General features: G+C 44.8%; 1 long non-coding RNA gene across 2 annotated transcripts in view; it reads left to right on the top strand.

Annotated features, from left to right (window-relative positions):
- Positions 1–4075: 4075 nt before the first annotated feature.
- Positions 4076–12419, top strand: part of LOC144259018 (uncharacterized) — a 42512-nt gene continuing 34168 nt past the window's right edge. The window contains exons 1-3 of one of the 2 annotated variants that reach the window (XR_013344817.1): positions 4076–5318; positions 9230–9329; positions 11469–11749. This is a non-coding gene — a long non-coding RNA (uncharacterized LOC144259018). Of the gene's footprint in view, positions 5319–9229; positions 9330–11468; positions 11750–12419 lie in introns of those variants that run through there. The other variant, XR_013344818.1, reaches the window with a different exon arrangement.

Genomic DNA, 12419 nt, shown 5'->3' on the forward strand with positions numbered 1-12419 from the left:
CTTCAGGCTATAACCTGACAGACAAAAGCTCCATCTGTGAATTTTTTCTCACCAAATGCAGAACTGTTCATTTTGGCAAATGAGAGACCCCTAATGTGAACTCTCCTCTTTCAACGTTATTGTGAGTAAACAATAACAATTAGCATTCTGCAGGAGTTCTGATTTGATGCAACTTTAGTTCAAATATCCAAGAGTGCCTTGGTACCTAACACCTGTCTCTCCAGTGTCACCTGCTGGCTGAAAAGTGGCTGTAGGGCTAGCACTTGGCCTGCAGCAATCCAACACTAGACATAGCATGAAAGGCTGAGGGGAATGGCAACAGTCCAGAAGCCCAGCCCCTAGGACAGAAGAACAGCTGGTAAAGATCCCTCCAGTTGAGTCCACTTTGCCCTAGGAGCACATTCACTGCCGAAAAAAAAAGTAGAGTCTGTCTGGCCATTTTGAGACGGAATGATGCAGATGGTGAAGTTTAGCTATTCAGGACCATATTGAAGAGCAGCATCAACATCAGAGGAGCCTGAAGAGCCTCCAGCCTCAAGGTCAGTAGTGGGAGGGTGAAGAAGCAAATGCCAGCCACAAGGTTCCCCCACCCAAAGGAATTTTATATTATGGTGTTTTGATGGAAGAGGGAATCTGGGTAGGGGTTGATGTGGGGTTGGGGAGAAGGCTACAGAATGCAGAAAATAAGAGCGGGACAGAGGCAAATGTCTACAAGTCATGCTTGCCCTGAGTGAAAACCTCCAGGAGAAATGGTGATTTGGGCTTTCACAGCACAGGCAAGAAACAAGCAGGCAAGAAAAAGCATTTCCATCTGGAGGGGCTGGGCAGGGGTGGGGGCGATGGGATGGGAACACCGGGATATGTGAAAGCCTTTGAGGGGTGAGCAGGAAGGGAACTTAATGACCGTTACTGGACATGTGTTTTGAGAGAGAGAGAGAGAGCAAGAGAAAGAGAGAGAATTAGATCTTTTGAAAACAAAACAAGTACATTCTCTCCATTTTTGGAGTGGCAGACCAATACGGCTCTTCCTATGTATCTGTTTTAATACTATTAGTGTGCGAATTATTTCTATACTTTATATGATTGTTTATTTTAATAGTACTACAGTAGCATCTAGGAGCCTTAACTAGGACTGGGGTCCATTGTGCTAGTCGCTGTACATACACAGAGTAAGGGAGAATCTCTGCCCTCAAAGAGTTAACAATTTAAATCAGTAGTCCCCAAACTGTGGGGCGCACCCCCTGGAGGGGTATGGAGGAATGTTGGGGGGCACAGAAGGGCCTGGGCCAGCCCCATGTGGGGGCAAGAAGGGAGCACCAGCCAGCCCTGCTCTGCCCCAGCTCAGCTCTGGCTCCACTCCCAGCCATGGCCCCACTCCTAGCCCCAGACCTGCCCCCAGCTGTTGCCCCAGCCTCAGCCCCCTTATCCCTGTCCATACACTCCCCCCTCCCCGGCCCAACAGCCGTGGCCCCACTCCCAGCCCCAGCTCCTGTGGTGGGGGGACGGTCAGGGTCATGGGGGGTGTGATGTGAAAATGTGGGGGCTAAATAGACAAGACAGACAAAGGGCTGGATGGGAGGGATGTGACACACACAGAGCGAAAAATGGGGTGGTCAGCAAATGTCATGTTGGTGCTGCCATTTTTTTAATGTTGTAGATGGGAGTATTGTTTAGTGAATCCATATTTGAAGAAAAAAATATCTGGCAAACAGTATGTCTCATGGCCCACTGTAATGACAGGCACTAGAATGCATGTGTTTGCTCTTGGATCCCTACCTTTGAATTTCCAGACTTTCCTGAGTATTACATTAGAACAATAACATTCCAGTCATGTAGATTTCTGCATTGTACCTATTAACTGGTGCACAGATCCATACAGTCCAGCCTGGAAAAACAGCTGCTGTCTAGTTCTAGTGTTTAAATCTATGTGCATTACATTTGTGATTATGAAAAAAGAAATGGCAGCAAATAGCACTTTCCATCAGAGGATTTCAAAGAATGCGACAACATTATTGAATTAAGCTTCACAATATCCATGTGAGGCAGGGAAGCATTATCCTGGGTAGGGAAACTGAGGCACAAAGCGATTAAGTGACTTACTTAAGGTCAGCAGAGCTAGGAATAGAACTCCTATTTCTTGCCTGCCATTCTTGTGGTTTAACCACAGCGAAATAACAAAATGTTGCTATGTAGGTTTTCAGTGATGTGACTGATAGAGTAGTTGCTCTTTTTCTCATTTTTGTTTTTATCGCCCTTTATAAGAGAGAGGTTCCCATGCATTCCTGGTACCCGCTGTGCCAATATAATTACACAGCACTGCATCTGTTGTAATGACCCCTCCTTTCTCACATTCTGTTTTTACAGGTGCCTTCCTTTTTCCTAATGAACATGAACATACACTACATAGACTATGACCTTCCTCCATGTCATCCTGCTACTGTTCTGGGGTGGAAGCTCTTTGCTGCTTATCTCTTCTGAACTCATTCAAGTTCTTTTTCATTACTTAGTTCATCTTTATTCTTTTCACTATAGCATAGGTTTCTTTTTCTTTTCTTTTCTTTTTTTTTTTAAAGCATTTCATTCTTTTTTAAAGGACCAAATCCCAGAAAACAAGCCTGCTAAAGCATTCTCTCATCTGTTCTGCCTCTCTTCAGCAATGCCATTTGGACTGAAAATACCTCCTATTAAAATGAAAGGAGACACTGGGAAAGAATGCAGGCTGTTAAATACAATGTGTCATTGGGAAGTCTGAGAGACTTCCCATACTTAGGAGAGCTATAGCAGCCCTGGAATGCCTGCAGTAATACTTCCTAAAACGTCTTCTCCTGTGGGCTGGCCAGAGAATTTAAACCCCTTTCCCCCCATTATAAGAGGCAGTTTTCCCAAGTCACCAGCATGTGGGAATGTTGCAGTGTGAGAAAATAACTTCCCAGTGATGAGTGTGTTCATTGCTTCCCACCAGATAAGTTGGAGTGATTAATCAGAATATGTTTCATTGTTTTTCTTTTTATCACAGAGCACTGTTAATGTAATTGCCAAAGAGCAACTGCTAGCCTGCACTATTCATTCAGTCTGCTGAGGAGCTAAATGGATTTTTCTCATGTCAGCATGAGGTGTTCAGGAGTGCGGCCTCTGCCCTGCTCTCACAGAAGAGTTGGTGGCACCAAGCAGGAGTTGTAAATGTAATAATATGAGCCAGAAGCCAATGTGCTGGAGACATGTCTTCTGCATTGCTGTGATACCAACCTGTTCACTGGGGCCAGAGTTTTCAGAACAGCTCAGCACCCACTAACTGGGCCAGATTTTGCAGGCATTCAGCTCCCATTTAAGGACCACCTCAGTAAGGACCTGTTCCAATGCCCACTGACATCAATAGGAGTCTTTCCATAGCCTTCAACTACCTTCAAGGGCCAGTCTTTCTAAAAGGCTCAGCAGCACCTGACATGATGAGCCCCGGTGATAATCTGACTATAAGTGTCACAAGGGAGCTCCTGAGTGCCGAACACTTGGGAAAATCAGCCCATATTTAGATGCCCTTGTGAGAGTTGAGCTCTTTTGGAAATATTGTCTCAGTTATGGGTGTTGGGCAGTTGAAAATCTGGTCCTGAGCTCTTTTGACAATGTAGCCCTACATGCTACCTGATTAAATCCGCTCTGATGTCATTGAACAAGATGGAAAGTATGCAGCGAACTTTTATGGTCAGAGACAGTTTCCCTAAAGCCCCTTCATAAAATCCACACTTAGAGGCATAGTTGAGTCACCAAAATAAACTAAGCACTAGCAAACTAAGGGTATATGTGATAGCAAGGCCACCTCCCATTAGACTGGAAGGGGTTAAGATGGCCAGGCAAGCCAGCTAACTCCACAGCTGCACCTGGAGGGGGAACCAATGAGCAGAGAATTGATTGAAAGCAGGTTCAGCTGGGCAGGAGCAAGTGGGGCCTATAGAGCCATGAAGCTGGCAACAGACGGGCTACGGCAAAGCCTGCAGCCACTCCCTGGGAAGAGGGAGAAGGGTTTGGAGCTGGTACACCTAGAGAAAGGAGGGGAACCAGGAGATGTAGGAAGGAGCAATAAGGGCTGCGGGAAAGCAGGTTAGAGTTCCTGGACTGGAACCCAGAGTGAGCCCATGTTCCCCTACTGGCCACTGGGCAGTGTCAGAGAAGACTGCCTGAGATGGTTTGCATGGAAGGATTTTGGGTAATCCCTGGAAGGGGAAACCACAAAATGACCCGGTTGGAGGGCCAAGTCACAAAGAGGAGGCTGCAGTTTCTGGGGCAAGACGGGATGGATGAAGACACTGCCAGAAGAGGGTGCAATGCCTGGCAGAGCTAATCCCCAGGACAGCCAGGAGGAGGTACCACCTGCGGGGAGTGGACCCTCTGTCACAGTATAGATGTACAGAGCTGGAAGGTGTAAATTCCAGCTCAAGGAGACTTACCCACGATGCTAGTGTTGATCAAGCTAGCGCACTACAAACAGAGATTATAATCCAGTCCCAAGTCTATAGGTACATACTCGGGGCGCTTGCCTCTGATGTTGCTCGCATTGCCGCAGCTACGTGTCTGTTTTAGAGAGCTAGCTCAATCCATGCTAGTGTCAGGGGTACATCTCCTCAAACTGGAATTTACACCTTCCCGCTCTCGGACAGACCTACTCTAGTAGGGGTTAATATCTACAAATGCTACCCACATCGTGCACCCAATGACATAGGGAAGATGAGCCAAAATAAGTCAAGTACCGATGAACAGTGTCCAAAACTTTTACCAGTTCAATAGAACACACAAATATACATCTCTTCAAAATCGGACAGTTCCTTAAAGAAATGTTGAGAGCAGAAAATGAAAGTGATATTTCAAATTGGAACTCTTTGTGCTGAGCAAATAAGTAGTGCAAGTATAGGTCATTCTCCTCTGTCTCTATTTGTTCCATGCCTCATGACTTAAAATTGAGGCCAAATTCTTTCTTCAACAATACCCAAGAAGTCAGTAGGTTGTACTATGTAACTTGGGCAAGAATTTGGCTCCTGGTCTCTAAGTTTGTTTTCCTGTTTCCAGAGTATGTTTTACTATATCCTTTCCCCATCTGCACCTGTCTAACTCGGCTTGTATTTCCAGATCTGCTTCCTACAGTTCAACCTTTTTTGATGCTATCGCTGCTGCTTCATTGATACAATGCTGATCACTAACACAAAACACCCCTGTTTTCAGCTCCAGAAAAAACACTACCAGATGGTGGCTTTTCGAAATGAAAAGACAAGAGTCTGATTAATTGTAAAAGCATCTGCAGTGACAGCATCTTTCTGAAACCCAACCAGGTATTGAGAACTGTGTATAAACTAATGTGGTTTTCCCCATACCTTGACACTTGTGGAGCCTCTTAATGCTATAAAATTACTCCTCAAGTCACTGAGGTTAATGATACTGTGATGGTAACAGATGTATTTTATAATGGTAATTGTATTGATCTTGGCACGCATAGGCCAAAAGAACTGCACTTTTCTATCGAGTTGACGGAGACTTGGCATGCCTTATGTTCCACATTAACACAAGGTAATAGAGTCACAGAATATGCAAAATCATTAGTTCTCATTGTAGGAGATACTGTTTCCAGTTGAATGAGTGGTGTGTTGTCTGATATGGATTAACATGCCAGGTCTCACTGACCTGGAACTTGAGTGTCTTTTAGAGTCCCAGCTCTGCTTAACTAATAACACATCCCTGCTTTACTCAAAGCATGCAACAAGTCAGAGAAGGGAGTAGAGGTTTTTCAGAGCTCTGGGAATATCAAAGATGCCAGACAAAAGAATGTACTACTTGTGCAAGGTGACAGATTGTCTTCTCTAGAAACTAATGATGGGCCTAAGCCAAAAACTAGACTCCATAGCCAAAGTGCCTCAAGGTTCAGAAGTATTCATTTTAGCCCATTTCTATTCGAAATTGAAGTTCTCCATTTATCCACAAACAGGGCTGGATTAATGCAGGGGCTTTAGGGGCTGCAACCCAGGGCCTTGGGATAAGGGGGGGCCCCCAGAAAAATAAATCCATAATTATACACAATTCAGTGGTCACCAACCCATTGATCGTGATCGACTGGTCGATCCTGGAACCTCTGCCAGTCGATTGCGATCTCCAGGCTGCTAAAAGTCCAGCGGCACAGCAGGGCTCAGGCAGGCTGCCTGCGTGCCGTGGCCCCATGCCGCTCCCAGAAGCGGCTAAATGCTGGCACGTCTCTGCGGCCCCAGTGAAGGTGGGAGGGGAGGAGTGCTGCCCCCGCCCTCAGCACCATCCCCTCAGAAACTGGCCAATGGGAGCCGCAGGGGTGGCGCTGTGGGCATGGGCAGTGCACGGAGACTGTCCCCTTCCCCCCCCCCCCCCCCGGGGCACACTGTCTCCCCCAGGGGCATGCAGAGACGTGCCACCAGCCGGCCACTTCCGGGAGCGACATGGGGCTATGGCAGCAGCCCTGCTGTGCCACTGGCAGGGAGCTGCCAGTGGTAAGTGCCTCCTGCCCGAAGCTTGTATCTCGCACCCTCTCCTGCCCCCCAACCCCCTGCCCCAGGTCAGAATCCTCTCCTGCACCCAAACTCCCTCCCAGACCCTGCACCCCAATACTCTGCCCCAACCTGGACCCCTCTCCTACACCCAAACTCCCTCCCAGAAAGAAACTAGTATAACAGCTGTTCTAAGGTAAGAAGTAGACTATTTTGAATTAACTTAACTCTATTCTACATGTTTTAAGACTGAAATGTAACCACAGAATGGCTTTATGTTAATTAAAAGGCAAGTTTAGTATAGTGTTAATAGCCTTGATGCCATAATTGTGATCATTTTGTTTTAAATTAGGAAAAAGACGTATACAGGGCCCCCACAAAATCTAATAGCCCAGGGCCCACAGGAGAGTTAATCTGGCCCTGTCCACAGAGCAGGTAAAGGACAGCCATCAGTAGCGTCAATAATGCGAGCTTCCCCACCTTATTCTGTCACTGTGCTTTTTTTACTCTGCTCTGGTGAAATCCAGCTGTATTGGGATGAACAGGTAGTTCATTCCTGAATGCTTATTCAGTCACTGAAATCTTTTGCTGAAATGGTCAAGGAAGGGGCAAATTGTGTTGGTGGTCTTACGATGTAGACACCTGTCCACTGGAAACTGGATTTATTTCATATCAGACATTGAACCTCAATCAGACAGCAATGACTTTTGCACCTTACAACCTAGTCTAACCTTGAAAACATGCTCCAAAATCATCCAGAAGTGATCAGAAAAAATGCTTACTCTACAAACCAAGACCTATATGATTTCATGAGTTACATGGTGTTTAAAGAATGAGGAGTACTTGTGGCACCTTAGAGACTAACACATTTATTAGGGCATAAGCTTTCGTGGGCTAAACCCACTTTTGGGTTTTAGCCCACGAAAGCTTATGCCCTAATAAATGTGTTAGTCTCTAAGGTGCCACAAGTACTCCTCATTCTTTTTCCTGATACAGACTAACACGGCTACCACTCTGAAACCTGTCACCATGCATGGTGTTTAAAGAAGGCAAAGCTATTAGCTGACTCAAAAACCCCCTTGACGTTTTCTATTTTAAGATTAAGATTATTCTTTTAACAAGTTACTTAGGCTTCAAGTCAGCAAAGAATTTAAGCAGATGCTTAACTTTGAGAACATGAGTAAGCTATCCCTATTTATGCCTGTATTCAACATAGCCCTTAAAATTAAATACATGCCTAAATGCTTTGCTGAATAGAGATGGGATTACTCATGTGCTTCAAATTAAATATGTACTTGACTGTTTTGCTGAACTGGGGCCCAAGTCTGGTATTCCTTTAAAAGAAATTCATTATATATTTTTGCATAGTATATGGTTTTATTACTCTGAGTATTTTTAAGTGGTATTTATTGTACATTATGGATCATGTGGATCGCAGATCTATTTGACAGATTAATCTGAAAAGCAAAAATATTTTAACATAGGAATAGTTCATTTCTTGATTAACCATTCCAAGTAGAGGACGGGTAACAGCATGTAGAAGAGTTTTGGGTGTATCTCTATATCAGTATGTTCTGGGACTATGTACAGTGTTGTTTCAGGTTTTTCCATTGGTTTGTACTTGGGATATAAATTCAATTTTTGTAAAGACTGTAAGAAAAGAGACAACAGGAGCTTTAAATTTAAGCTAATACAAAGCATTACACTCAGAATTATACAATGTGGTTCGCTCACTCATAAAATACCATTTTCAATCCATGAAAATCTACAACAGATCAAAGGGTTCAAGACACAACCCAAACAATGGTGTTGACATTGGACGTTGCCAAGTATCTCTGGTTTCATTTTGTTTTGCTTGAGGGGGTAATTTAGCCAGGAATGCTTCGTTCAGCAGCAGTGTGTGGTACATACTGAGTACTGGAGCATACTGAGGGCCATTCTGTTTTCATCCAGATTAACAACTGGATTGACTGAGGCACAAAGAAGTTACAGGACTGGCTCAAGGCCACAGAGTGCATTGGTGGCCCAGCTGTTTTCAGAAACCAAAACTTTCCTGTCCCTCTCAACACTCTTCTTTAACCAGAGATGACTGGTAACTGCTGATAGGGGGAAGAGTACAATTTAAAGGTTCTGTTCATATGCAGCGGGGTTCAGGGCAGGAGTTTTGATTTCTAGAGCTACTTTTGATGTCATGTTTTATGATACTATGTAATAGCAGACGGAGATGATTCTAAAAGAGAGCTACACATGAAGAAGCTCTGGATTGCACTGCTGTGTTATAGCAATTTGAAGAACAAGGATGTTTACAAACCGATCCTTTTGATATGATCTTTTAGAGCTTTAGTGATATCAGCACCCATTCACTATGTCAGGAATCCATTCTAATTTAATCTTAAAATTCTTTTCCCTCTCCATTTGAATCCACTCTCCTGGGCTCACAGGGAGACTCTGGTTCTCTTAGGCATCACAAATAGCAGAAAACTCATGCTAACCCTCCTGGTAGCTATGATGTCTTCTGGCATCTGACTCTTCTGGTATCTATAATATCACAGCATGATGAATATGGGCATCACTAGTAAACCGGTTAAAACAGATTTCATGGCAGGAGGATAGTGGTTTGAAAGAATTTTTTAAAAGTAAATTAAAAGCGATTTCTAGGCTCAATATCCTGTGCCCAGCCCAGTTAGCTGGGACGTTCAAGTCATGTTTCTGAGCTTGCCTACAATTCTTTACAGATCACTTTAACCTAGAGATGGACCAAAACTAGGACACAGAATTCAAACCACTCAGAAACATGAGGAAGATCAGATCTAGGTCTAGATTTCAACTTCATAGGTGAGTTTTACTTTTATAAACTCTTAAGCATATGCTCAATTAGAAGCATATGAGTAGTCCCATTGAAAGCAATGGAACTGCTCAAGAGCTTGGACTTAAGTACGTGTAAGTACTCTGCTGCATTAGGACCTTTAGAAAAAATGAAATAATATCATTGTCACAGTTTCAGGGAAACTGCACTTGTATTCCTCCCATATTGCCCCTGGCCCCTGCTGCCTCCCCCAGACTCCCCAACTGCTTCCCTTGGCCCTCCCCCCCTCCATCTTCTTGCCCCCTCTCCCCCAGCCTCCCTACCTCCATTGCCCTGAGCTCCCTTCTGCAGCCTCTAATGTACCTCAAGCAGGCTCTAGTGTTGAGCTGTGGTAACTGCAGCTGCTACCATCATGGTCTCACTTCCCTGCTCTGGGTATCACCTAGTGTGTGGCTCAGCAGGAGCTCTCAATACTGGTGCCTTTCCCAGGCACATCCCCCTCAGTGGCACTCAGCCTGACTCCCACCCTGGTAGAAATCGGGAGGGTTGGGGGGCACATGGCACCTATGGTTCAACTAATTTACTGCAGGGCTGTCTTTCTACAAAGTAGAATATTGGGTTCCCCATGGCACGCAGTTTAACACCAGAAGGAGCCACTGGATCATGTAGTCTGACCTCCTCTATATCCCAGGTCACCAGCACCACCCACCATCCCCACACTACAGTCAACAATCCAAAAAGGGTGTGCTTTCCTGGGTAGTTATAATCGCTCCAAATTCAGGCTAGATTATTTTCTTTTGGAAATTAAAAAAATGATGAAAATGATTGTGGCCATCTTCTCCGTGAGTGACTAGTGACATTTTTCTCTTCACCTTTACGAAGTCACTGGACAAAAAGAGCTAAGCACATTAACTTTGTTTGGAGTTATTAGCCGTACCCAAATCGTGACCAGGTTTGTGTATTATTCACCCCCCTTTCACTTCTTTCCCTTGCCAGCCCAGTTAGCCTCCCAACATGATCATACTCTTCAGAAGTGTCTCTCTCTCTAAGATTTACCAATTTTTCAACTCAGTCTGCATGGCAGTTTCACTGAGCTTTTGCCCAGTTTCGTTAATGTCCTCTCAGAAACCAGCGATTTGGCCTCTCGTATGTTTTTCTGTTTCAGTTTTTGAATGCTTTTAGGGATGGGTTTATTTTGGTTCTGAGCGGATAACATGCAACTCCATAGGTAGGTTTTGCTTTTTGTTTTTTAAATTCTCTTTAAGAAGCATAGTCAGTGCTCCCTAGAGGCACTGGATTCATAACAATGTCCTCTGCCTAGAAAGCAAGTGCAGTAGGGTCAGTAACACAAGCTTCCCCACTCCCCGCATCAATGTGCCTCAATCTTGACTTGGAGGGACTGCCTCTAGGGGGTTGTCTTGCTCCCTGGTCCCATCCGTTCCTAAACCCTTCTTCTGGGAATGCAAAGAAGACTGGCAGTTATAGATGTGCTTTTTATAAACAGGACATCTGGAAATTAGGAACTGGACCAAGAGCACCACATTGTGTTTCACATCATCAGTGGGAATTTTAATAGCCTCCATTAGACTCCTTCAGCTGTTGGGGTTACTGACCCTCCACCTGAATCAATGAGCCCCATTGTTCTGTTCCAAAACCAGTTACTAAAAACAGTAGGAACCAGCTGAAAATTTTAAATTGGAACTTTCATGATAGCAAGACCAGTAAACAGTTAAGGGGCCTAGTGGCTAGAGCAGTGGCCTGGGACTGAGGAGACCTGGGTTCTATTCCTGTTCTGCCACTGGCCTACTGGATAAATTTCCCCTCTCTATGCTTCAGTTTACCTATCTATAAAATGGAGACAATGATACTGCTCTCCTTTGTAGAGTGCTTTGAATTCTATTGAACAAAAGCATTAAAGAGTCAGGTATTATTGTTGAATTGTAACAACATTTGGTCATTAGCATCCTGAGTTACTTCTGAACCACAGTCTGAAGGTGTTTTGATTTTATTAATCCCATTAGCTGAACTATTAACTTGCCCCTGTAAATAAATGGTAACAAACTCCCACAACATGCTAAATTCTATAATATTTTATATTGCAATTCTGCTTTTAAAAGTGACTGCGTGACAACTGCATGATGGGGTTCCATATTTATTGTCGTCAACAGTAGGAAGAGCTGGGGAACTACGGGCCAGTCAGCCTCACCTCAGTCCCTGGAAAAATCATGGAGCAGGTCCTCAGGGAATCAATTTTGAAGCACTTTGAGGAGAGGAAAGTGATCAGGAACAGTCAGCATGGATTCACCAAGGGCATGTCATGCCTGACTAACCTAATTGCCTTCTGTGATGAGATAACTGGCTCTGTGGATGAGGGGAAAGCGGTGGACGTGTTATTCTTTGACTTTAGCAAAGCTTTTGACACGGTCTCCCACAATATTCTTGCCAGCAAGTTAAAGAAGTATGGGCTGGATGAATGGACTATAAGGTGGATAGAAAGCTGGCTAGATCGTCGGGCTCAACGGGTAGTAATCAATGGCTCCATGGCTAGTTGGCAGCTGGTATCAAGCGGAGTGCCCCAAGGGTCGGTTCTGGGGCCGGTTTTGTTCAATATCTTCATAAATGATCTGGAGGATGGTGTGGATTGCACCCTGAGCAAGTTTGCAGATGACACTAAACTGGGAGGAGTGGTAGATACGCTGGAGGGTAGGGATAGGATACAGAGGTACTGTGACAGGGTCGGGCAGGATGGCTATAGGAGGGTAATAGAAGGCAGATATATAAGCCCCAGGCTAAGTAGGTCCCTTTTCCCTGGGTAAGGTAACAGGGAAGGTTCCAGAACAATCGGGAACCTTCTGGAGACAATTAAGACAGGCTGATTAGAACACCTGCAGCCAATCAAGAAGCTGCTAGAATCAATTAAGGCAGGCTAATCTGGGCACCTGGGTTTTAAAAAGGAGCTCACTTCAGTTTGTGGTGTGCGTGTGAGGAGCTGGGAGCAAGAGGCACTAGGAGCTGAGAGTGAGAACACGGACTGTTGGAGGACTGAGGTGTACAAGCATTATCAGACACCAGGAGGAAGATCCTATGGTGAGGATAAAGAAGGTGTTGGGAGGAGGCCC

This window comes from Eretmochelys imbricata, chromosome 1 (assembly GCF_965152235.1).
Source record: "Eretmochelys imbricata isolate rEreImb1 chromosome 1, rEreImb1.hap1, whole genome shotgun sequence".
Classification (NCBI taxonomy): domain Eukaryota; kingdom Metazoa; phylum Chordata; order Testudines; family Cheloniidae; genus Eretmochelys; species Eretmochelys imbricata.